The 24,912-nt window shown below is 40.4% G+C and overlaps 1 protein-coding gene across 1 annotated transcript in view; it reads right to left on the bottom strand.

The window, feature by feature from the left end:
* chrm3a (cholinergic receptor, muscarinic 3a) overlaps positions 1-23,526 on the bottom strand; it is a 37,498-nt gene extending 13,972 nt beyond the window's left edge. The window contains exons 1-2 of the mRNA XM_028989361.1: positions 23,443-23,526; positions 14,069-14,186 (exon numbers count right to left, since the gene is read on the bottom strand). The gene's annotated coding sequence lies outside the window, so the exon portion shown is untranslated. The remainder of the gene's footprint in view (positions 1-14,068; positions 14,187-23,442) is intronic.
* Positions 23,527-24,912: the final 1,386 nt, after the last annotated feature.

Here is a 24,912-nt window from a genome sequence, read left to right as displayed (position 1 = left end):
ACATGTACCAAAGTATAGTAGCATTGGCAAAAGAACACATCAGTATACCTGGACCGTTGAATAAAATGGAAATGTCAATAAAGCGTCTTATCATTTGCTTCTTTAGATGAGATTCCACATCAAATCTTTGGCTCATACCTCAATTCATTTTTTTTCAATTATTGAAAAAAGAAGGGATTTCATTAAATTTAAAGATATGAATGATTTGAATAGAGCATAATGGCATCCATCTCTACCATCTCTTCTGGGATTTTCTTCATCAGTTGGTTTTCGCGGAACAAAAAAGACCAGGGGGGGATTGGTAAGGTTGTCTATTACAGGCTATCCTCTTTGAAAAATATCATTTAACCTTGAGATGCTGGCCTTTAAATGTGTTGCCCATCAGTATAATAAAAGAAAATGGAACACGACATCACAGAACCTGGTGGTGGCCATCAACACAGAGCCTTTTTAACCTAAATCACACAAGTCCCAAAATAATGATGGTGGAGACAGCACTTTATGTCTGAAAGCATGCTGACACACAGGCCATGCTAGAAGGCATCAGAATTTTGGTCGTAATATTTCAAATGGTGGCCTCCCTTCCTGACATCAAAACAGTAATACAATCGGGACATCACAGCACTCAGCACCTCATTAAAGTTTCCTCTTTCTCCTCAATCTCCATTTCCATTGGGACCTCAGCTAATAGGTAAATCACATAGACCTGTCAAGTTCATTTAAAAACCTTTATGCACTGACCATGTTCGAATGCTTAACAATCTCTACCTGTCCATCTATTTATCCATCCACACTTTAACTACTAAGTACTTCCTGCTTATTCAACTTCATGAGTAGTTTATCAGGCCATTTACTGTAGCTGCTGTTACTGTAGCTGCTGTAAACTGTATGCCATGTAATCAAATAATGGCCCAATACATAAAGGACAGTATAACAAACTGTGCGACCTCTAATTGAATCAAGAATTTGATATGCAATAAAATTATAATCATATATTGAACATACACTAAGTAATACAAATATTTGTTCTGACCAAAAACACAGCAGGATAAACCCATTAAAGATGTTCTCCACCTAAACACTGACTCGGGGAAACTGAGTCTGAAATAGAAATTGGCCGCGTGGCATCAACAATATAAACGGTATGCCATATAAATTTTGCCAATGGGAGAGATCTTGATTATACTGGCCTAGCGCAGAAATATCCGCTCCTTGCGAACTTGACAATGTCGCGTCACCTGTGCAAAACCATGCATAGCCATAGTTTTGGGCAAGAGCACAAACGTATGGCAAATGGTTTTAACATATAAAGAAACCACACTCCTATCTGTAATTCATTTTAGATACAGTTATAATGGTATATATACTGGTCAAAACTATAATATCAGAAGTCAAAATGGCAGTTAAAGATAGTGAAAACATCATTATTTCCAGTACAAATTGTATTTCCAGATATATGGAAATCTATTCTTCCTAGCCAGAATTAATTTTTAGATATACAGTACAGGCCAAAAGTTTGGACACATCTTCTCATTCAATGTGTTTTCTTTATTTTCAGTGATAATCTACCAATGCAAATGGTCATGAAAATAAATAAAACACATTGAATGAGAAGGTGTGTCCAAACTTTTGGCCTGTACTGTATTTAAACCCTTTAAGACAACATTTAATAGCAAGAATGGATATGTATTGCAGATATCCATAACTAAATTTTTTTCCTAGTCAAAATTTCCCTTTCAGACATCCACTACATTATTCTTCCTAGGAGATATCCAAAACTACCTGGTTTTACTAAAGGTTTACTAAGTGTAGCATGCGTGTCAGTGTCATAAGGTTACGTTATATGTTGTTGTATCTGTAAAAAGTTCATTATCCAACTTCCAGCTGCAGTGCCTTCGCTTTGAAAACATGTTATCTTTTCAAAAACAGTTACATTTAAATGTACTAATTAAATTATATACTGCAATATATACCATCTGTGGCTAAATTTAATTATCGCAATTTTGAATTTTATGCCGTATCGCACAGCCCGCTTGTTAACTGTTATCAACTGGTAAATCAATGCACACAATAAACATGACCAGTGATTCTGCGCTCTTACAAAAAATGATTCACAGTTAATGGGAGTCATGGTCTCACCAAATTCTGAAAATATTTCCCAGAGTAATGTAACTCCAAGAGGTGGCTGAAAAATTCTGATTTGCAAAAGGGTGACAAGACAGTTTCACTCCCCTCACAAAAGCAAAACCATGAGCTACTACATCAAAATGAATGCGATGTGCCGGGGTGCCTTTCTGCAGTTATAGCCCTTGACAGACATTAACTTAAAGTAGATATTTTAACATTCATAAAAAGAATAAGGAACATGTCAAACATGGTCTTTATTAAAAATACTGAAACAGTTTTAACATTTGATGTTTCCAAATTGTTTAACAAATTCTCGCCTTTCCTGCAGAATGCTGGGTTCATAAAATCTTTGTGCTCATAGGTGTTGTGAGGAATTGCGGCTGTGCTCAGGCCTCTTGCATTTCCCTGAAATGCTAATTCTCTTCTGAGAGACGCTGCCAAAATAAGCCAACTCAACAGGTGCTGAGATATGATGGGTTCATAAGATTTACAGCATAAAAACCGTCAGTATTCCAGCACAAAAACTATGAAGCCATGCAGAGCTAAACAAAGAATTTTGAATTTTCTCAGAATTGTTTTCCTGTCTTGCTGTAGATACTTACTAAGATAATGACTAGACAAACAGCATCCACTTGACAATGTTTATTTCACTACCTTGTGGTTTCTGCAATACTCGGGTTCAATAGAACGTACCTTAGGGAGTGCTTTATGTGCCTGAATTCATTTTTTTCCAATTTTGGGTGCTCTCATAATGTGGGAACTGCCAAGCTGCAGAGGTGAATTTCAGCAAGGGAATGAGCATTAATCAAACGTTCTTATAAGAGAGTGCCATAGAAAATATGAAAAAATGTGCACTTCTTTTTCAGGTGTGGTATAAGCAAATAAGTCATTTTACACCAATCTTTCTACATCATGCCAGAGGTGTCAATTCTGAAGGCGCAAGATATTAAGACTAGACTCTTAGTTCTAGGAGGGAGCATGTTTATGATGTACCAGTGCTAGACTCCAGACATGTAGGAGTGTTTAAATGCAACCTGAAACCTGTACAAGCATGAGACACAGGGATTGCCAGATACATGATGATTCTGGCCCAAAAACGTCCATAAATGCAACAAAACATACATATAAACGCATATTATTAACATATAGTAGCAAAGGTACTAAACTACATACTGTTACATACTTAAAAGGACTCAATAAAAAACCATAGCAGAATTACTTCGGATTGACCCTGCTTCACAATGACAGCCTTTGCCTTGACTATTCTCCCTGTCTCTTTCACGTCCCCCACATTTACTCTTCTGCCACGCCCTCAAACCTACAAGCCCTCGCGGTTGACAACCCCTGCTGTTCGACTATTCTCAAGCCTGGGTCCATCCACTACCAGTACGCAACAGTACACGCAAACTTTGAGCTACTCCTCCCAGCACGGAGAGAGCCCGTGCAGGCATCTACTGAGCGTGCTCGCTGCCACTCCACATCGCTTTCTGACTGTCTCCTGCATCACAAGCGTGCTGCCAGTCCAAGTCCTCCTGCATCTCCCCCCGCTCTGGATATGTCTGCACCAAAAGGAGAAACGGGGGTCTCCTCTATAATTTTAAAGAATTTACATTCAGACTTGTGGGTGGAACAACTGACAGAAGGATATAAGGTTAATGTTATTGCAGTAGTAAATGGAGAAGGGGTTTGGGAAATTGAAAATTCTTTTTTTAAAAAAAAAAAAACATGAGAGTAAAAAAAAAACTCATGAGAGTAAAATCTATCAGGCAGTATGTCCTAGAATAACACCACAACAGAGAGTAAGCGGATAGTGGACAAGGTCTAGACATGAAAGAGAGACACAGACACAATATCACAACACAATTAAGGTAAAACAAGACATATCCAGATCTGTAAATTGGCATTAAAAAAAAAAATTATTTGTTCTCTTGGTGCAAAACAATGGTGCAGGATGTATCATTAACACAGCAGATCAATGTGTGTGTGTGTTTCAGCTAGTAAATGGAAACCGTGATACGGACCCAGTCTCTTATAAGGCTTGAACGTGAAGCCTCTATCTATTTCAGGAGATACGCTAATGAGTAATCATGCTCAATTAGACTGCTGGCCGCCGTACTCCTTGGGAATATTACGCCGTTAAACAAGTGACCTTGAGAGCCCTCCATCCTGTTTCAGGTTTCTCTCTTCGCAGTACACAAGACGGTTCCTGCTGCCTTAGCTAAGCATGAGGCGATACAACAGGCGGATGTTCGTAAGAGAATCAAGTTTCAGAAAGGTATTGAAAACCATCTATTATAGATTTCAGGTTGAGGTAATTCTTGTTATGCCTCTTTTGGTGCAACTTTTGGCCGCTGCTGGCCACTGCAGACTGGGAACATCCTACAAAAACTACAGAGATACTATGGGCATTGTCAAATCTCCACAAATATTTATACATCAACTGGACCAGACATTGTATGCTTGCTGCCTAATATATCCCACCAATCACTTTCATAATATTATGGCTGATCAGTATACCTGGTGTGTATCCAGTGTGGTGGGCAGTGGGCAAATCCTCATTCCCAAACTGCTGCTTTGATCTTTGTTATGTCAAGCCAAACAGGAAATCATTTATATATATAACGACAGGAAACTGAATATATGGAATGAAATGTGAAGTCACCGAGCCATTGGCGCCATTTTATGTTTTTTTGATTATGTTGTTCCTTGCCCTGAGTGAGACTGCACCAAACCTAGTTGCAGCAATTTTAAGCAACGACGACATAATAAACACACTGGCTAATGCTTGCAGTAACACTGCTAATAATTCTACCAGCATTCAGCATAGAAATGAAGAGATGAAGAGATTTATTCAATATTTCCACATCAGGCGAGCTCTCCACCACCATTCCCACGTACAACCTCCGTCCATCAAATTGACACGGCAGAGGGAAACGGAGATAAGTAAACAGGGAGGAATTACATGGCAAACTAACGAGCAACACCCGGAAAGAGATGTCGAACAGAATAAACTTTGTGTGGGCAGCCTGAATCTAAACATTCCATGGTGCGCTGGGATCGGCCAGCGCTGGTATATCGAATTTGAAATGCTAAAAAAATTCACATATATTGCACAGTTCATTTGTACAGCTGAAACTTATTATTTAAAATAACAATGTCCTTTATTCTACAGTCAGTTACTCATATTTTATAACAGTTCCCTGCAATTTCACCAAGACATTACAAGATATAATTAAAGGAAAAGTGCTGAAAGGCTATAAGGGCTCTAGTTAGGGAACATGAGGTCACATCCTGTATCCTCCATCTACAAAGGTCTACATGTGGATAATAGTGTTGTCATAGATGCACCCTACTGTTAAATGACTTTCCACAGCTGAACAAACTCACTGTGACCTGTAACCCCAAAAGTTAATCAAAAAAGACCTCAGAGTATGGCTGGAACCCTGACATTGCATTAACAGCCAAACATTTTCACCTGAGAAAATGAGCAGTCGTATATATGACAAATGAAGATAGAGTGGAACCCTTGGGATTAAGATGCTTGTCATACCGGTCCTGAGCTTGGTATGTAAAGATACAGATCTAATGGAAATTGCAAAAATGCAAAAAATATCTTGATATGCACAAATAACAAAATAATCATTTAAATTCACATTAGATAAATATGCAAGCATCATTCCAAAGATACTGTAGAATTTGTTGCTCCCAAACGCATTGCTGGTTCTGGCATATATTAGCATAGCCTGTAAAGAACTGAAGCAATCACTGAAACAGGCTATACTAATTAAAGCCAGAATCATCAATTCAGTTCTTCAGCTTTTTTAGTGTCTCGCAAAGGAATTTCCAACTGTAAATGAAAGACTTTATGTTAGCAGTAGCCCAGCTGTGAAAAAAACAGGAAACCATGGAAACAAATCTTTTAACTTAGAAAAAAAAAAAAAGATGACCACTCAAATTCTGCACTTTCACAGTTCAGAGCATGATATTCCAAATTGGCCAATTAAAAAGTCAGAAAAAAGTTATTAATGATCTAAAAATATGAGTCAGAGTAAATGTAATAGTGCATTTAAAAATCTTCCTCGGGGTTATGGCTGATACCAGTGACCCCACACATCTCTCCAGCTGTCTCTGTCTGCTTATGATAACAGACCATTTATAGAATATGTGTAGAATATACATGTGGAAGTAAGTGACACTTTGGGCGAAACTGAGATATGAAAAATTAAATATCAAATGAAAGCTCTTGATCAGGTCATACTACTGGTAAAGGGATATGAATAAATTCATAATAAACAAAAATAATTATTTTTATTAGACCAAATACACTGAAGCAGTTGGTGCCAAAGAGGCAGTTCAGACTGTTTCTGAAAAAAAAAAAGGTTTCATATATATATGTTTTTTTATTATATTAAAGGTTTTTATTATACATAATTGTTCTCAATGTATTTTGTCATCCTTGTGTAAAAAAAAAAAAAGAAATCAACACACAAAGTTATATCAAAATACAGCCTTTTATTTTTTCCTTTAGATTTGGCAAAATGTCACTTACGCCAATATGGTTTGATCCTCTTCCATTTGTAAGAATCCTTTTTGAACAAAGATTGCTTTTCATACATCATACTCTCTCCTCAAAAATAAAAAAGCAAGTATTAGGACTAGAGGCATATGGTTGCCCCAGTTTTCACTTTGAAATGGATAAGGCCATAAATCTATAGTGAATCTCGCAAGCAGACTATTTCCCATCCCCACCTGAGGTCATTGCATTGAGTTCAAAGCAAAGGACACCCATTCCAAGGCAGTGACCTCACAGTGGCACTCGCATCAGACAATATCAAGATCCATAATGCATCCTCCATAAATATTAGATCACAGTGGCTGATAATTTGCCAGCAACACTGCTAACATGTGCAACCACAAGCACAATGCAGAAACTACCCTTTATGCTCTAAAATAAATAAAATGTAAAGTGATGTAGTACAATCAGAGGTTTCAGACATTCACAACGTTCAAAAAAAAAAAAAAAACGTCTTCAAAAAACTTCTACCATTCATCCGCTGTGTGTATGAGTGTGTGTTTGTGCTTAAAAAGGCATGTGAGGTATGAGAGTGTGTAAGGCTCACCATCAGTCACTCCTGAAGAGGCCGTCAGCACTTGGTGCAAATACTCTTGGGAAACGAACAGCCTGGCCTCCGTCACACAGCGCAGACAGTCACCAGTTCAGAGCTGGGCATTGAAACCAGCCAGGGTGACATATAGCCAGCAAGGAATAACATTTGTCACAGCACTGGTTAAAAATTCATCAGGTTTGATTTCCGTTTAAAAAAGGTAATTGGCTTTTAGTGATTTCTCATGATCAATAAAGTTGATCGAAGAAAACAAAGAACTAAAACACCTGAACACAAGCCCCTGTGTTCAGAGTAGAGCTTGGGGGAAAAAATGATCACAATATACCTACCCATATCGAATGCTTTGATGTTCTGATATTAGGCTGAAAGCAAAGACGCCAGAGATAATAAACAGTTCATTAACATATAAAACCATGACTCATGACTCAAACCATTTATTGTTTACTGCTAGCATTATGCAGTAAACAGTCACAAGTAAACCAATCAGGATGCAGCTCGGGCAACACACGTTCAGCATGAACTTTGTTCAATGTTCAATTCAAAGTTGAATGACTGCTGCCTCAGGCTTTTGGATAAATCAAGACCAATTGCTAATGCCTTATTCAGACTGCTTGATTTTAAGCCTGATAGTGAGGTCAAAATATTTGATTAGAGAAAAAATGTTGGTCGATCAGCTGTCACCAATCGCTAAGTGTAAATGGGTTTAGAGTTATTTATTTTTCTTTTGATTTACTCTTTCTAGCAACTCACAGAGCTTGTTTGTGTCAGATGTCTTGGTTCATGAGAAGGTTGTGGCATTTCCCATGTCACTTCTCATGTGCCTCTTGAAGACTCAACAGACCATATGGGAGAGTGAAAGATCACCAGTCACCCCCCCATGACTGATCAGTCAAATAAACCCTTAAAAAGTGAAGAAGCTGTGCAGTGTGAGATCTACTCTGAAATAATGAAATAACATTTTTTTTGTCTCAATGTCAGTGTCTGCTATGTCTGCTATGAGAAATTTGGGAGTACATTTACATTAAAGTCGTCTGGTAAATGTCGTAATCAGAGCGACTTACAATCAGTAGTTACGGGGACAGTCCTGCTGGAGACTCTCAGGGTTAAGTGTCTTGCTCAGGGACACAATGGTAGTAAGTGGGATTTGAACCTGGGTCTTCTGGTTCATAGGCGAGTGTCTTAGCTTGTTAAGGAGTGTCTGAATCCTACACGGCATGCAAAATTTGCTCAGGAATAATGTGAGGAATGTGACATTTCTTCTAGTCACCATCCAATATGTCCCACCTCTTGACAGGTGCCACCATAATGGGATAATGAATGGTATTTACTTCACCTGTTATGTGGCTGAGTGCATTATTTTCATGGCCTTCGGCTTTGCGAAGCACAAAACTGAAACTGATGCAGGAACGGGAAATGTAGGAAGATGCCGCATTCAGCTTCGGAAAAAGACAAAACCGCATTCTTTCCTTGACAAATGTGGCCCTTTATGTAATGGAATTGTGTGAGGGTAAACACTGGCAGCTAGAACGCTTAGCGATTCACGACACACCGCAGAGCATGGCTGGTGTGAGATACGTGTCGCATGTCCTATTACGCAAAGTTGCATGGCAGGTTGTTTTCACAGTAATGTCTGCAGGCACTAAAAACCCTTTTGCACTCAGACAGAAATACAGTGACTATCTGTACGTGAGTAACGTGTAAATGACTTACTGGAGTAAAAAAAAAAATCCTCATGGTAGGAGCCATGTCAATAACTTTTATGATAAAAGTTTTATCAAACGCCTCAAATTCAAGACAGATTTTTTTTAAACATTAAAAGCACACGCCAGTCCACCTCTTTAATTCCAGGTTTTCCAGTAATCCTTTGATAGATGATTGGCTGTATTTAGGTTGAATGCCTGAGGAGCTTCAGATGGTCCTGTCGGCTGTCTGAATATGTACGACAGGTACCCAGCAGCCTTCGCAGGAGCCAATTAAGAAGCCATCGCAGAAACATTTTCACCGCAGTCCATCTCACTCTCCCTCTCTCTCCTGCAAATTTCCAGAGATCCTTTTCTCAGAAAGCCTTCATCTCTCCCTTGGATTGCACTTCTTCAATGAAGTAGCAAAACCGGCCATCATGTCAAGGCACATATAGATATAACTACCACCCACGTTAAGCATAAATCTAAAATACTGAACACAGTGTCCAGGTATCTGTCTGTGTTCTATACAGTGGCCTGCCATGTGCATATTGTAAATATTAGTAAAATATATGTTCTGAAAATAGACCATTGTCTCATTTCACACTTGAGAAAAATTCAGCCACAGACTGAAAACAAATCCCTGATCACAAAATAATTATTATTTTTTTTTTTACTAAAAACACATGTGCGCCTCTGCATTTAATACAAAGTAAAAAAATCCCATTGCCAACAGAATCTGGGACAACTGACTGAGAAGACAATGGCATATGAGACTAGATCAGAATCTCTGCAGATCAGCCAGGGTCCTAAGCCCTCTCTTGCACACTTTCCTTTTCATCTAACAACACAGGTTTTCCATGGAGTGACTGATGTGGCAATGAAGAACTCTGATTCTCTGGTCGGTTGTCCCTCACTAGGTTTCCATGGTCTACCCACTATAATCTCCAGGGGTGTCAATAATCATTTCTTGATTGTGATAGCACATTTATTTCAGTTTATAAAGATAATAATAATAAAGTGAAGTGATTGTCACATGTGATACACAGCAGCACAGCACATGGTGCACACAGTGAAATTTGTCCTCTGCATTTAACCCATCACCCTGAGTGAGCAGTGGGCAGCCATGACCGGCGCCCGGGGATCAGTGTGTGGGGACGGTGCTTTGCTCAGTGGCACCTCAGTGGTACCTTGGCGGATCGGGATTCGAACCAGCAACCTTCTGATTACGGGGTCGCTTCCTTAACCGCTAGGCCACCACTGCCCCCAAAAAGCTACATCTCCAAATGGGATGAATAGGAATGAAAGGCAGTTTATGTCTAAGCAGACCCGAAACATCCAAACTCTCTCTGTCTCTGTCTACAACTTGCAAGTTTCAAAAGAATATTACACAATTGTATATATAATCAACATAGAAATAGTTTTATCTGTTTAACATAATAAACTGTTTAGCTCCAGAGGGAACATAACAGTCTGGATTAAGGAAAACACCGACCAGTATTCATGTTGTAAGAATGGACATCGCGGGAGCCTGCTTTGTCTTGCATAACAGATGTCTGCAGGGGGAAGTGTAACATTCCTGTGTCGACGGTTGTGGGTGAAGATTCGACACCCCGGTTTTTACATGTCTTTTGTCCGACGTCAACGTGCGAAGTATCAGCCGTCAGGACCGCCCACCCTCTTTGTCTTCACCAAATGGGAGGCACCGGGGGCGTGACATCAGAAACAACAGGTTCTGATTGGTCAGTGACAACTTCCTGTAGGCCAGTGACAACTTCCTGTAGGCCAGGGGTATAAATGTCTGCACACATGTGGAAAAGTGACCTCTGAGCTATCTTGCTCAGGGGGGTTTCCCTCTCTTTCCCTTCTCTTTCTCTTCTCCCTCTTTACTCTTTCTTCTCATGTTTACTTTCTCTGTAACCTTGGTACCTTTTTACATTCAATATTCACATGTAACTACAATAATTATTTACCGGTGTTAATAAATTAGAAACTGTTCATTTCTAACCTCTGTTGTGCCATGCCTCTTTCTGCCAGGTAACATCAAATTGGAGTGGTTGAATACAGTGCTTTGTGTGGAGGGAGAAAGAGTTTTTTCTACACACTCTATTCTCTTCTCCTAAAAAGCCACACATGAAGACCATGTGGTGTGGAGAAGAGAATAGAGTGTGTAGAAAAAACTCTTTCTCCCTCCACACAAAGCACTGTATTCAACCACTCCAATTTGATGTTACCTGGCAGAAAGAGGCATGGCACAATAGAGGTTAAAAATGAACAGTTTCTAATTTATTAACACCGGTAAATAATTATTGTAGTTACATGTGAATATTGAATGTAAAAAGGTACCAAGGTTACAGAGAAAGTAAACATGAGAAGAAAGAGTAAAGAGGGAGAAGAGAAAGAGAAGGGAAAGAGAGGGAAACCCCCCTGAGCAAGATAGCTCAGAGGTCACTTTTCCACATGTGTGCAGACATTTATACCCCTGGCCTACAGGAAGTTGTCACTGGCCTACAGGAAGTTGTCACTGACCAATCAGAACCTGTTGTTTCTGATGTCACGCCCCCGGTGCCTCCCATTTGGTGAAGACAAAGAGGGTGGGCGGTCCTGACGGCTGATACTTCGCACGTTGACGTCGGACAAAAGACATGTAAAAACCGGGGTGTCGAATCTTCACCCACAACCGTCGACACAGGAATGTTACACTTCCCCCTGCAGACATCTGTTATGCAAGACAAAGCAGGCTCCCGCGATGTCCATTCTTACAATGTCCAAACAAAACAATATTCGTGGCCTTATCTGATCGGGTTTCCTCTGTTCACTGAGCCACAATTAGTTCAGCATCCTCAAACCTTTTTTTTACAGCTCCTTCTGCACATAAAATAAAAAAAATATATGCTACAGAATTCTATAAGTGTTCTCCCCTGCACTGCATGCTTCACCCTTGCCCAAATACTGCACTTCCCCAAATAACAAGAATCTGCCCAAAAAGGCAATGGACTATTTTGTTCTCTGCAACATGGCTGACCTGCATAGCTACCATTCAATGACAATAACATAATCAAAGCTTGAGTTGTTAGCAGTGTTTAGGAGGCTCCTAACTTGTGTTTAAAATTCAGAGACAGTGAGACACTAAGACCATACCCACAGACCACCCACCCACACCCTCCCACCCTGGAAACCGGAGTGAGAAAGGCTTCAGGATGAAATCATACATTAAGTGTGCATGCTCACTTGCATTTGTTTTTATTATATCTCAGTCGGGACCTATTGTAAATAACGCACACTATGTTTTAAAAAATGAATAACTACTTTGATGCAACACGGTTGCCCTAAAAATAAACAAGTTATAAACAATAGAACAAAACACAAAGGCCTGAGAACAGTGCAGGATAAGGAAATAAGGTCTAATGACTGACTAAGGTGTCATAACCCCTGCCGGTGTGATTAAATAAAACAATCCAATCCAGTTCAGATGTTTGGTAATGAAAAGTGGTCCTGAAGGGCTACCTACCAAAATGTGCCACCCCATCCAAAGGCAGGAATTTTATATGTGTTACGTCCTCTGACGTATTTATTTTAGGTTTATTGTATTGTAAACATGAATCGTCATGCTACAGTATGTTGTGTTTCTCTCTCATCTTTTTCCTTTTTTTCTCCCTCTCGTCTACCACACTGCCGGCTTGGTGGAGCTCAGCTGTGCCTAATTGCACCAATCACCGCTGGATCCTCATTGGCTAACGAGGGGAGCTCTGTGGAGTTAAAGGCTGCAGACACCTGAAGGACGAGGGAGGGTGTTTTGTGAACAGGCAGAGTAGAGCAGAGCAGCTTAGGAGAAGGTGCCCTCCTGCTTTCTGACCCGCTCACTAGAGAAGATTGTGTTTTCTCCTGCCTTAGACATTAGCTTGTGTGCTATTGTTTGTGTTATGTGTTAGCTTATTATTTGTGCTAAGGTGCTAGCCTTAACTTCAACTTCACCCGTTGTCATCTTATTAGTCATTACTACAACCCCATTCCTACTCTTTTCCGAAACTTGAGTTCTTTGTTTTTGTTTACTTAATTATTTTAAGAAGGAGCAGTAGGGAGGAGGACGCCATTTACTTTTGGTCATCTTTTCTCATGTGTTGAGTTAGTAAGGGAGCCAGGTAAGACTTCTGTCGTTTATTTGATATTTTCTTTTGTGAGGTTACCTGAGTTTCTTTAACACTAAGTTAGAACTGTTATGGTTGTTATTTTGGCCTTGTTCCCTCCTGAAGTTTGTTTTGCTCCCTGTTTTGGATATTTGAGTTTGTAAATAAAATCTTTTTGTTTGGCATTTAAAAATAGTGTGATCTTTTCGGAGTGTTGGGACAGGGGAAATGCCAATTAGACATTGTATTCAGGTTAGTAGATAAAAAGCTGCTATCTTAATTCGTTTTGTTACTTCTCTTCCACCCCTAGACACGAGGAGAACGTAACATATGGTTGACAAAAAGTTTAAGTGTCTGCATCACAACTTAAACACATTAAACCTGCATTCACTGCTGAATATTTTTCTCATTAATGCTAAAAGAACACACTCAGCAGGATCAGTTTAGCTGATCTACACTGGTCAGCATAAAATACATGAGGAAGCCTTGTTAATCGAATAATTGCTCGATTTACAGCATTCACAGTGATGGTGGTCTGAGGTGTCTGAATGCTGAAATCAATATGTAATATGAAGACATGGCAACATTCTTTTCAAGTTTATCTTTGCTGCTACAGATTTCAGTCCAAGTTGTAAGAACACTTTTTAAACAAGGACCAGGTCTATGGCCTCATCTTATACCTTCACTCTTTTATGAATTCTTCTATTCATGCTACTGAATGATGAACCTTAAATGCTGATATTGATTCTCACTCCTGTTTTAAAACCAATATTGACTGTAACAGCATATTGGAAATCAAAGATTCATAATAATACAGTTCCCATAATTGATGTTTGCACAGTGTAAAAATGACACATCAAAGTTAATTAAAAATGTTAAACACTCAGATCCATTTTGTCCTGACCTTGCACTGGCAGGCATGTGACGTACATGAGATAAATTCCAGTTACAGCCATATAGTAATCTATTATAGACCAGTGCAAATGGCATGAACCTGGACACTTACCAAGCAGTTTTGGTAGATGGAGGGCATGGGGGTCACCTTTCGGTGGCGTGCAGATCAATTTCTACATGTTCCAACTGAGAGAAAATGTTCTTGCAATGATTCATGATGTCTAGGAAACCTGGACAAAAATACACACAAGCACAATTAAAGTCACCTTGGGGCCATCTACATAGTCCTTTACAGAGCACACGTAAACAGTCCTTGACAGATATGCGAAATGTTTAAACAGAGCAGCACATTATAAACTCAATATATTATTCTAAAGAGCTCCTTCAAAGACATGACATAGCATTGCTGTTATGCTGGCTGTTGTGAATTATTTAGGCAGTGCAAAGAAGCTTGTGTATCAGTGTCTATTTTATTTATTCTTAGAAGTGGTTCATGAAGAGGACAACGGGTTTTAGTCCGGGGGGGGTGGGGGGGCCAGTAGTTCTGCAAGTTGTGTCGTTCAGTAAAAACATCCTCAGAAAACCAATAAGCCTCTGGCCTTGAGTGCTGTAGACAAAAAGATTCATTATTGGTCACTTAACCCATATTACCTTATACTTAAAGATCAGGCAGAGGGCACAGAGGGTCAGAGCACTGACCCGCCCACCAAAAGCAGTGTGCCTAAAATAATCAATGGCAGCATTCTGGGATCTTGAACTACAACAAACCAAGAGGTTATCCGTTCATTTTTAATGTGAAATTGGCAATTGTATTCAACAATGTATAAAATGTTAGATTAATATAAAATTCTGTACAGCTATACAGGACTGGGCTATACTCTCTCAAAATTTAATCATGAACACAAAATGATGTTTAAACACACTCACGCCACAGATCTGAACGGCTAACACCCAACACACACATCATACTGTACATAGTGTACCTATTTTGCACAAATCATAATAACTTCCTTATTACTACCTCATCAGTACCATTTCTTCAAGCTTGTAGTTTATTCTCTCTTTTGAACTCAGTGTTATTCTGTCAATACTTTATATATATTTGTGTTGTTTTGTGAAGTTTTTGCGATTGAGGCTACGCAACAATCACTCTGCTTATCCCAAGCAGCGGCAACTCTGAGAGAGTGATTAGGACCCAAATTAAGACACTAATGCCCTTCACATGGTGCTCTAGGAGCACCTCAGTGTCACAGTATTTATGAGTATTACACCTGCTCAGCGTTTTTTAAATTACATATGCTGAGGCAGTATTATTATTAACAGAAAAAGTTGTTTTGAGAAAAAGCAGAATAAACGAACCAACCAAAGTTCATTTACGGGCCAGTACTGAAGCTCCTTGAGGGTTATTCAATATGAGCAAAAAAACAACAAACTAATCTCTTTCCATTACTAGAAGAACGTTCCCTTCATTAGTTCTCTTCATTGCAGGCCAGATGCCCCATCACAGCTATATGAGTTTCTTCTCTCACATAATTCTACTCTGCCAATTTGTTTAAAATGGCTTCAAACTATTTTGAAGATGTGTATTTTACGGTCATTTATGCTACAATTCCTTTAGTTTAAACAGCATCCACAGCATTATTACTTCACAGGATGTTCATGGTAAATGGATGTTGCTGCTAACTTATGTTCAGAGCACTTTCCATCTCCCTCTTTCTCTCGGATGCTTGTGTAAACCTCCATAAACAAAGATGCCACTGTGCCTGCATGTCAACAAGAAGTGTTTAACATTGTGTAACATGTTTAACTTTTTAGTCCGGCGGCCAACTACAGAATCACAATAGATGAATGTCCAAAAGTCTAAAAATGTATATTATTCAAAAATAACTACTATGCATAATTGTCATGATCCGGTCCGGCAGGGGTTACTCCGGGTCCGGAGTTCAGACCGGAGATTCATGTTCACCCTGTGTAATGTTTTCTGATTGTTAGCCCCTGTGTATGAGTGTATAAAGCTGCCCTGTTTGTGTCTATTCGCCGTCGGGTCATTGTGTGGTGATGTTTCCCTTGTCTTGTCCATGTATTAAACCCCTGTTTTGTGACGTTTTGCGTATGCGTCCTTCTTCCTCGCCATGTCCAGCCATCATGACAATAATATTAAAACGGGGGATAAACCAACTAAATTAAAAACATCTCTACAACAAAAGATATAATATTATTCATGAATAATGGAATAAGAATAATGGACAGTGCCTGGGTAAGATAACCTCAGTATGTGGAGGGAGATATAAAATCACAACCTGCTGGCCAAACATAGTTCTGTTTCAACAGGTCAGTGTGCATGTGTGCATGTATGTCTGTGTTAAAGCATATGCGATTTGAGAGATTTAATGCAAGACATCATTGCCTTGCATTAGACAGTGTTATCATTAGTGGTGTCAGCTCCCGCTTTGCCAAATCAAGGTTAATGGCAACGATTACCAACTGCACGGTGCACTTTGTTTGCATCAGAAATTCCAGCAACTCCATTTGCAGTCACATACTCAGATGCAGAGGTGATACGGCAGCAGAACTGTGAAATTTCAGAAGCGTATGAAATCCCATCATGCATTCAGTAACGGGAAAAACAGATAACAGGAGGCTCAGTGAAAAACTAAATCTTTAATAGCACATGAAGTGTATTAATTCAGGGGAAGTGAATGGAGCCTGTGCTCCGGTTTAAATCCAAGTATTTGTGTCCAGCTCAGGAAGGGCAGCACCCTGGCAGCACAGGCGGCTTTGATGCACTGCTTTATCCCACATGAAATCCAGGCAAGGTCTGGGTGAGAGGAGACAGATCACAGACCCCACACTGACACGGCAGAGGATGTTAGCATGACTTAACATGATCACAGAAAACTTAAATCGTCGGGGCAACAACCATTAAATCGGATGGGACAATGAGTCAAATCTGAACATGTTCTCCTCCGGCCTGCACTTGAGCTTCATCTGCCCCTCGACCGCATCAAGTCTGTCCACGTCTGATGATACAAGCTGCGTCAGGTCAGCTAAATCACATAAAAGGATGGTCAGCTGTACAGGGGTTATGGTACATATATTATTTAAAAATATAAAATATATAATTTATGCCACTTTCGCAACTGACTTATGTCTTCGGCTATAAAATTAAGTTTTGTGATGAATTTATACACCGTAAGAGGACCTGTCGTGATAATGGAGAGAGCTTTTGCTTTGACATTAATGAATGTGTGCATAGTCCCGGCACGCACCATTAACTAAGCTGTCAAAAATGTGGAGATGTGCATTCACCTTGCTTTGAGCAATCAAAACTAAAAAACGTATGTGAGGCGCAAGAAGAATCCCATGCTGGCTGAAAAACTGGGTGTGTTTGCAAATTTAAAAGCCCTTTTTAGAGCGCAAAGCATTAAATGTGTGGGGCAGACGATGAATAGGGTTCAAACCACCAGCATGTAATTAATGTGTATTAATGAAAATGCAAATTAATTTAGAATTATTTTGAAATGCACTTTTCTTTTCTTTTTTAAGTTATCGTTCTGTTTCTCACTGTTCAAATAAACCTACCATTGTTGTTGTAGACTGATCATTTCTTTGCTAGTGGGCAAACTTACAAAATCAGCAGACGTAAAAAATATATAGATTTTTATCTTACTAGCAAGCAGTCCTTTTTTTTGTTTGTGCTTATTTCTGAAGACAATAACAAACACTCTTCTAATATAGCACTATAAAAAGTGGTGCCAGCATCTGCAAGACAACTTTTTAAAAACATCCATGTTGTATGAAATTAGCAAAAGATTTGACCTCAGATCAAATAATACTGATGTTAATGAGTTTACAATAATAACCCCCAACGTAAAACACTGCATAAAACACACACCAATAACCACCAACGTAAAACACTGCATTTTCCGTTGGTTGACGCAACCTGTTGCACACGCCCGAAAGAGAGTATTACTTGGGGTAGAAGTGGTGGAGAGAAACACGGACAACGTCTTTCTGAACAGATCTACTTAGATCTGTTCAGAAAAAAAGTACTGCACACAAGCTCCGAAAAATTCATTGCAATGAAATTAAATATATCTATTACACAAGGCAAGACGGCGGACTCCAGACGGCTAATTTGCCTTCAGAGGTTTGGGGTAGGCTGGAGGCAGTTGAGGATTAATGGCTCATTACACCGAGTGTAAGCACTTGGAGAACTTCTGATGGGGGAAAATGAATTTCAGAAAGGTCTCGCCAAAGATAATATCACCACTGAAACCTGGAGAAAACCACCAGGTTCTGCCATAAAAAGGGGGGACTCAGGAGACACTGACAGACTCGGAAGGTGATGCTCAACATGTTGGAAACTCTGCGCTGCTGATGTATAACCGAGAACGAACAGGCCAGCAAAAACAAGAGAGCCAGAATCCCCCCTCATACTTGTGATAATTTGCAGGAAAACACGGGGACCACAATAATTCAAAAGTACTTGGCCCTGGACTTGGCCTTGACCTTTGATTCACCCTGTTTTAAGATTTTGGTATATTTCTTTTTCTGCGTCTTGTAGATTGTGAGAAATTGCTCGCCTCTAATGATACTTTAACGAAAGTTGCCAGCACACTCACGTTTTTCACGTTCAGATATAGAAAAAATAGTTCTATCATCCACATACTACCAGTCAAAAGTGCTTCTGTGCTTTCTCAGTTTTTTTATTTGAATACATTTTCCAAAACCTCAAGTAAACCTTTTCACATTGTCATTACAAGGTTTTGTGTGTAGAATTTTGGAATAAAGCTGTAACAAAATCTGGAAAAAGTAATGTGAAACTGTGAATACTTTCCAGATGCACTGTGTTGGTTACATATTTAGTATTTTTTGCAGGAGGGGAAAGTGAACAGTCGCCTCATTTTACCTTCATGGCTGCTTTGTTCACTATTGTTATCATCAAAAGCATGTGTGTCCATGTGTGCTCATGTGTGTTCAGCATAAACGTTCAGGATGGTTGGAAACCATCCCCGTTGTCTAACTTAAGGTGGTGCGTGAAGCAAAGAGTGTGAAATGCTGCCATCAGGGCATTTTTGTGTTATTTCATTGTCTTGTAGGTGTGTCCAAATTTTTGACTGGTAGTGTAGTGTGCAACTAATGGCTTTTCTTCACAAATCAATTGAAACTCGAATTTCAATAGAACTGGTACTTTATGGAAGCCTATGATACAAAGGTGATAGAAAGGCTGTAACTGCTTAACTGTGCGTCCTATCATTGGGAATCATTATGTCAACTACTATACTTTAGGGACTTCCTATATATTATTCATAATAATTTACTTCATTTACATAATCTGTTATCTACAGTACAAACCAGGTCTTGGGCAAACACGCCATCTGCCTGCAAATTCATAAGATGATCAATAGCGCAGTTCAAACATGGTTTTTGGCCTCATTAAATTTCTTGAGATTTTACCCTCAACCATTTCCTGATGCCTTCTTACCTCATCTTTATCAGACTATTCCCTATACAGAGAAAGCACCATAACAGAATGTGGATGTGCTGTAACCATTATGAAACAGGCTAGTTTTGCTGTAATTAATGGTTGCGTGATAACAGGCTGACCTATCCAGCCACTGCAGTCATAAAATCTATGATAATTTAGCCTGGTGCGAGATTGCAGGGGAAAAAATGACAACAAGACAAGACTTATTCAAAGAAATCTGGTGCTCACTTCTATGAGAACCGTATTACACTCTAAGAAACTATTGATGTCTTTCTAAGCCATTTAATATCAAGGATTTCCAACAAGAGATGTTTTTTTAAATGAAAATATCTGCCCTATTTCTATCATTGAATCATTTATATAGACTTGAATATTTTAATTTATGAGTATAACAGTATTCATTTTTTAATATTTGATATATTTCTTTACAGAAAGCAAATGCAAACATTTTAGAGTTTGTTAAATCTAATCAGTTTTAAGACTAAATCAAGAGGCCTCTGTGTTCTTGGGATTTGGCCTTGGGATTTGAGTCTTTTTTTTTCTTTCCTCTCTCATAACACAGTTAACATCATGTCCAGAAGCAGTCCAAAAAAATGAAGGAAATGAAAAGCCTAATTTCTCATATGTTACGCGCAAAATGGAAACATTCAGGAGAAGCATCCTACTGCTAGGACACTTTTAGGTACAACAGACGTAGGGAACTGAAAACAGGAGCCTTTTAATGAAAATGTAATTAGCTGAGCCAGTCTCATTTCCTTATTTCCATCTCACTAATGGACACAATGGACTCGAAACGATATTTCACCCATGGATAAGGACATGACTCCGAGAGCCTGCAGACTAAAGCACCAATGCGGCGTGCAGTGAAACTCTGTTTATGCAGAGCAGGTGTGATTAAAGTAATTATTCTGTTCCTCAGCCTTAATCAAGGAGAGACTGGAGGGCTGCAATGACAGTCTGGTCTCTGCAGACAGAGCCAAAGGCTGACGGGAAGCCACGCTGAGCTCCTCGCAGCCATGCGGCTCGAGCCACATACCGGTAGCGTGACGCTTTATTAGGCCGATCACATCGCTAATGAGAACCCGGGGACTTGATCCTGCCTCTACGTGTTCAGCCGTAGCCGGGGCTGCGTGAAAGTCGGGGAAGCTGGATTCTGTCCTCAAATCGTGATCCTTCAGGGCCACCGGTCATAAGACTCCAGATTCCTCCGAGAAAGCAACCTTACAGGCGCAGCTGGGAAATTGCACATTATTCCAGGCACATCCAATTTTTCATCCCTCATATTTGTCCTTCAATGTTGGCCATAAAACATACTTACAGTGATAGTCTTTATTTCACAACTCGAATTGAATTCATTAGCTGGTATAAGGAAAAAATTGTCCAATTTGCTTAATTTTGTTTTTGCTGTTGGTTAGCTGAATACAGTAACACTTCCCTTTTCACTTAATTAAAAACAACAACAAATGGAAATCAATGTCTTCAAGCAATTTAGTTTTTTTGTTTCTAAGTTTAAAAATCATAAAAAAAAATCCAACAACATGTAATGAATCAATAAACACCATGGTTGTGGTTTCTGAATGCTAAGAATTGCAGGCTGTATTTAAAAAATTAAAAAATAAAGTGTAGTGATTGTCACATGTGATACACAGCAGCACAGCACACGGTGCACACAGTGAAATTTGTCCTCTGCATTTAACCCATCACCCTGAGTGAGCAGTGGGCAGCCATGACAGGCGGCCGGGGAGCAGTGTGTGGGGACGGTGCTTTGCTCAGTGGCACCTCAGTGGTACCTTGACGGATTGGGATTCGAACCGGCAACCTTCTGATTATGGGGCCGCTTCCTTAACCGCTAGGCCACCACTGCCCCATAATAAAACAAAGGTTTATCAGCGAGAATGAGCAGGCCAAACCAATACTCACAGCACAATAACAATAGCAACTTTTGATACTTCACATCAAAACAAAATCACAAAATCAAAAATGTCGGTCACAATATGGTTATATCATGATATTTCGTGATGCTGTACATATTGCAATATTCTACAATGTAAAAAATACTGTGATCATAATCAAGGTATGGGGTGTACTGTACCTATAATCAAGGTATGGGGTGTGTATTGGCAAGGATCTCACGATACGATACGTTTCACGATATGTCGGTCACAATACGGTTATATCATGATATTTCATGATGCTGTACATATTGCAATATTCTACAATGTAAAAAATACTGTGATCATAAAAAATACACATCATATTACATTAATAATTCATCCAAAACAATATAACTCATACAATATCACGATATAATGTTTCTATCACCATTCATTTTGGGCAGATTGATTAGACCATGATTTAGAGAGAGCGAGTCTGCAGACATTTAATGAGATTTAGATCAAGAATGGCTTTCTCCATTTCCTCCCCCAGACCTGCTTTGGCCTGTTCTCTGGACCACCGTGTCGCTGAATGGTGAAACCCTGTCAAGCCGCCGTTCTGATGAAGCCACCGCGGAGGGAACATCCAGGGTCCACGTTTTACTGTAGGGACTGGTGAACAATGTGTCAAACAATATGGGTGCTATTTCATTTCTCACAAAGAGGGGTGTGGCGGAAATGGGGCTTTCCTTGAAATGTATAGATAAAAAAAAAAAAAAGAATTATTCAGAATAAATAATCTGTGGCTGCAGATTGACAGAAAAGAAAACGCATTTTATTTGAAACAGCACTCCATTCAGCTTCACTTGTGCTCTTTCAGAGCCTTGGCCACCGTGCCCACAGGACATTACGCACAAATAACAGATTAGTGACCAACACTATAAGCAGGGAATCGCGTGAACGTCACTCGTCAATACATCACAATTTGACCGGCTCCGCTGTTCGTGCCACCGCTTCTCTTTGCCACAGTTACGGCGGAATCTGTTGACACGCCGGGCAGAATGTCGCTGTGCCTCAGCGTGACATTTTATATCATGTTTGACTGCCAGTTGAAGAGCGTAATGAGGTGTGCCTGACAGCTACAGAGAAAGAAAGACAAAAGTCTGTCTGATGTGGGGTGGGTGGAACAGCCAAGGAGGAGGGAGGGGGGGTTAAAAAAAAAGAAAAGAAAAAATGCTTAGATTAGGAGGTAGACATTGCATCGGTTCTAGATGTTGCAGCCATCTTCCCTTTAATAATCAGCCTTGTGAACAAGCAGGACTGACACACCTTGTGATTTATCAGGCGTGCTGTTATAAATGACACCGTAGCACCTCGTCCACCAGAGCTACAGAAACTGAAACTCTGTTGGGGGTTTTCGACCCCAGAATTAACCGTATATTCACTTCGGCCCCTGGCGAGGTTATCTACAACAAAAGGTGAATCTGTGCAGGGAATCTTCCGGCACGGGGGCACCAATGAAATCGTGTAAGAATGTGAAGGGACGGGGCAGGAAACTACATTTCAGTGATTATATATAACGTCTCGTGCTCAGACTGTACTTTTTAAAAAAATGTCTCATGCACCCCCCCCCCCCCTAAAATGAAAAAAACTAAAAACTGCCAAACAGCATCCATGCTCACACTCCCTCCCACAATGCAACTGCATAGGAACTGCACCACCTGTCAACACCCCGAGAGACGCTTTCTCTTTCAGCAGCAACGTATTTTGGCAAACAATAAGTTCGCGTCACAATTTCTAGTGCAAATGGAATGAAAAACTGTATTGCATGTGCCCGCGGAGCCTGATGGTGGGGAGGAAAAAGTTGCTGTGAGGAAGGGTAATGGCTGTAAAGGTCATTTTTCTGTAATATCCTGGGCTGCCTAATGAGAAAACCGGAGATAATGATGCTGGATTCATTTCCATCTGCACAAACCTGCTGTTTGTGAACCGAACTACACCGAATAGTTATTTTAAGGCGAAGGTACGTTACTTTTTAAGCAGGTGTGTTTCGTCACGTCGTGAATCTGATGTACAGCATTGCTCCTCACTCCAGCAAAATAATAATGCAAATTGTCTTACCTCTGAAAGCGCTGGAAAAAGAGTTAAAATCCACCCCCCCCTCCGCAGGTGCTGCGTGTGTCCCGCCGCTGGACGGTAATTACCCGACTGCTGGAATCTCCCGGTGCGCGTTCCCGGCGCCGCGCGCTGATTGGACGGAGCGTCGGTGACGCGCCGGCAGCTGGCGCGCGCACCTGTGGACGCGCGAGATTCCGCGGCTCACGTTTAAAAATGCAGATTTATTGTATGGAATAATCTTATTCATTGATCTAAGGATCAATTTTCACACTTTGCTTTGTGGAGGGGGCGTTGCTAATTTTCTCACTTTGTGCCTATTTCTTCAACAGAACAAATAATAACAAAGTCTAAAGTCATAGGTGTATTATTAAATTGTATTTTGTTACCATTTTTATTGTGATACTCGGCACACAGATCGAATTGTGTCATCTGCATTTCACCATCACCCTTAGTGGGGCAGTGGTGGCCAAGCGGTTAAGGAAGTGGCCCGATTCGAATCCCGATCCGCCAAGGTGTGGGGACGGAGCAAAGCACCGTCCCCACACACTGCTCCCCGGGCGCCTGTCATGGCTGCCCACTGCTCACACAGGGTGATGGGTTAAATGCAGAGGACAAATTTCGCTGTGTGCACCGTGTGCTGTGCTGCTGTGTATCACATGTGACAATCACTTCATCTAGTTAATTAAGAAAGTTAACTATTACTATATGTGTTGTTTTGCTCAAAAAATAAAGGGAACACTTAAACAACACAGTGTAACACACGTCTTTGTGATTGAAGCAACACTGTTTGACAGTCAGCTTCACATGCTTTCTGGCTGATGTTTCTGGTCACTTTTGAATGCTGGAGGTCCTTTCACTCTGGTGTTACAAGCCACAGAAGTGACTCAGGAGTAGTGCAGCTCATCCAGGAAGGTACCTCAATGCGAGCTGTGGCAAGAAGGATTTCTGTTTCATACTGTCCAAGGTATGGAGGCGCTACCAAGAGACAGGACAGTACATCAGGGGACGTGGGGGAGACCGTAGGAGGGCAACAACCCAGTGCAGGACCGCTACCTCCGCCTTTGTGCAGGCGCAAACAGGAGGAGCTCTGCCAGAGTCCTGCAAAATGACCTACAGCAGGCCACAAATGTGCATGTGTCTGCTCAAATGGTCAGAAAAAGACTCCGTGAGGGTGGTACGAGGGCCCAACGTCCACACCAAGATTGCCAAATTTGCCAGTGGCTCCCTGTGCTCTTCACAGATGAAAGGAGGTTCACACTGACCAAATGTGACAGATGTGGTAGAGTCTGTGTGGAGATGTGTGGAGAATGTTCTGCTGCCTGCAACATCCTGTAGTATGACCAGTTTGGCAGTGGGTCAGTAATGGTGTGGGGGGGCATTTCTTTGGGGGCCGCACAGCCCTCCATGTGCTTGACAGAGGTAGCCTGACTGCCGTTAGGTACCAAGATGAGATCCTCAGACCCCTTGTGAGAC

This window comes from Denticeps clupeoides, chromosome 8 (genome assembly GCF_900700375.1).
Source record: "Denticeps clupeoides chromosome 8, fDenClu1.1, whole genome shotgun sequence".
In the NCBI taxonomy this organism is placed as follows: domain Eukaryota; kingdom Metazoa; phylum Chordata; class Actinopteri; order Clupeiformes; family Denticipitidae; genus Denticeps; species Denticeps clupeoides.
Note: the sequence above shows the minus strand (reverse complement) of the source record. Positions and strands in the feature narration are given on the sequence as shown.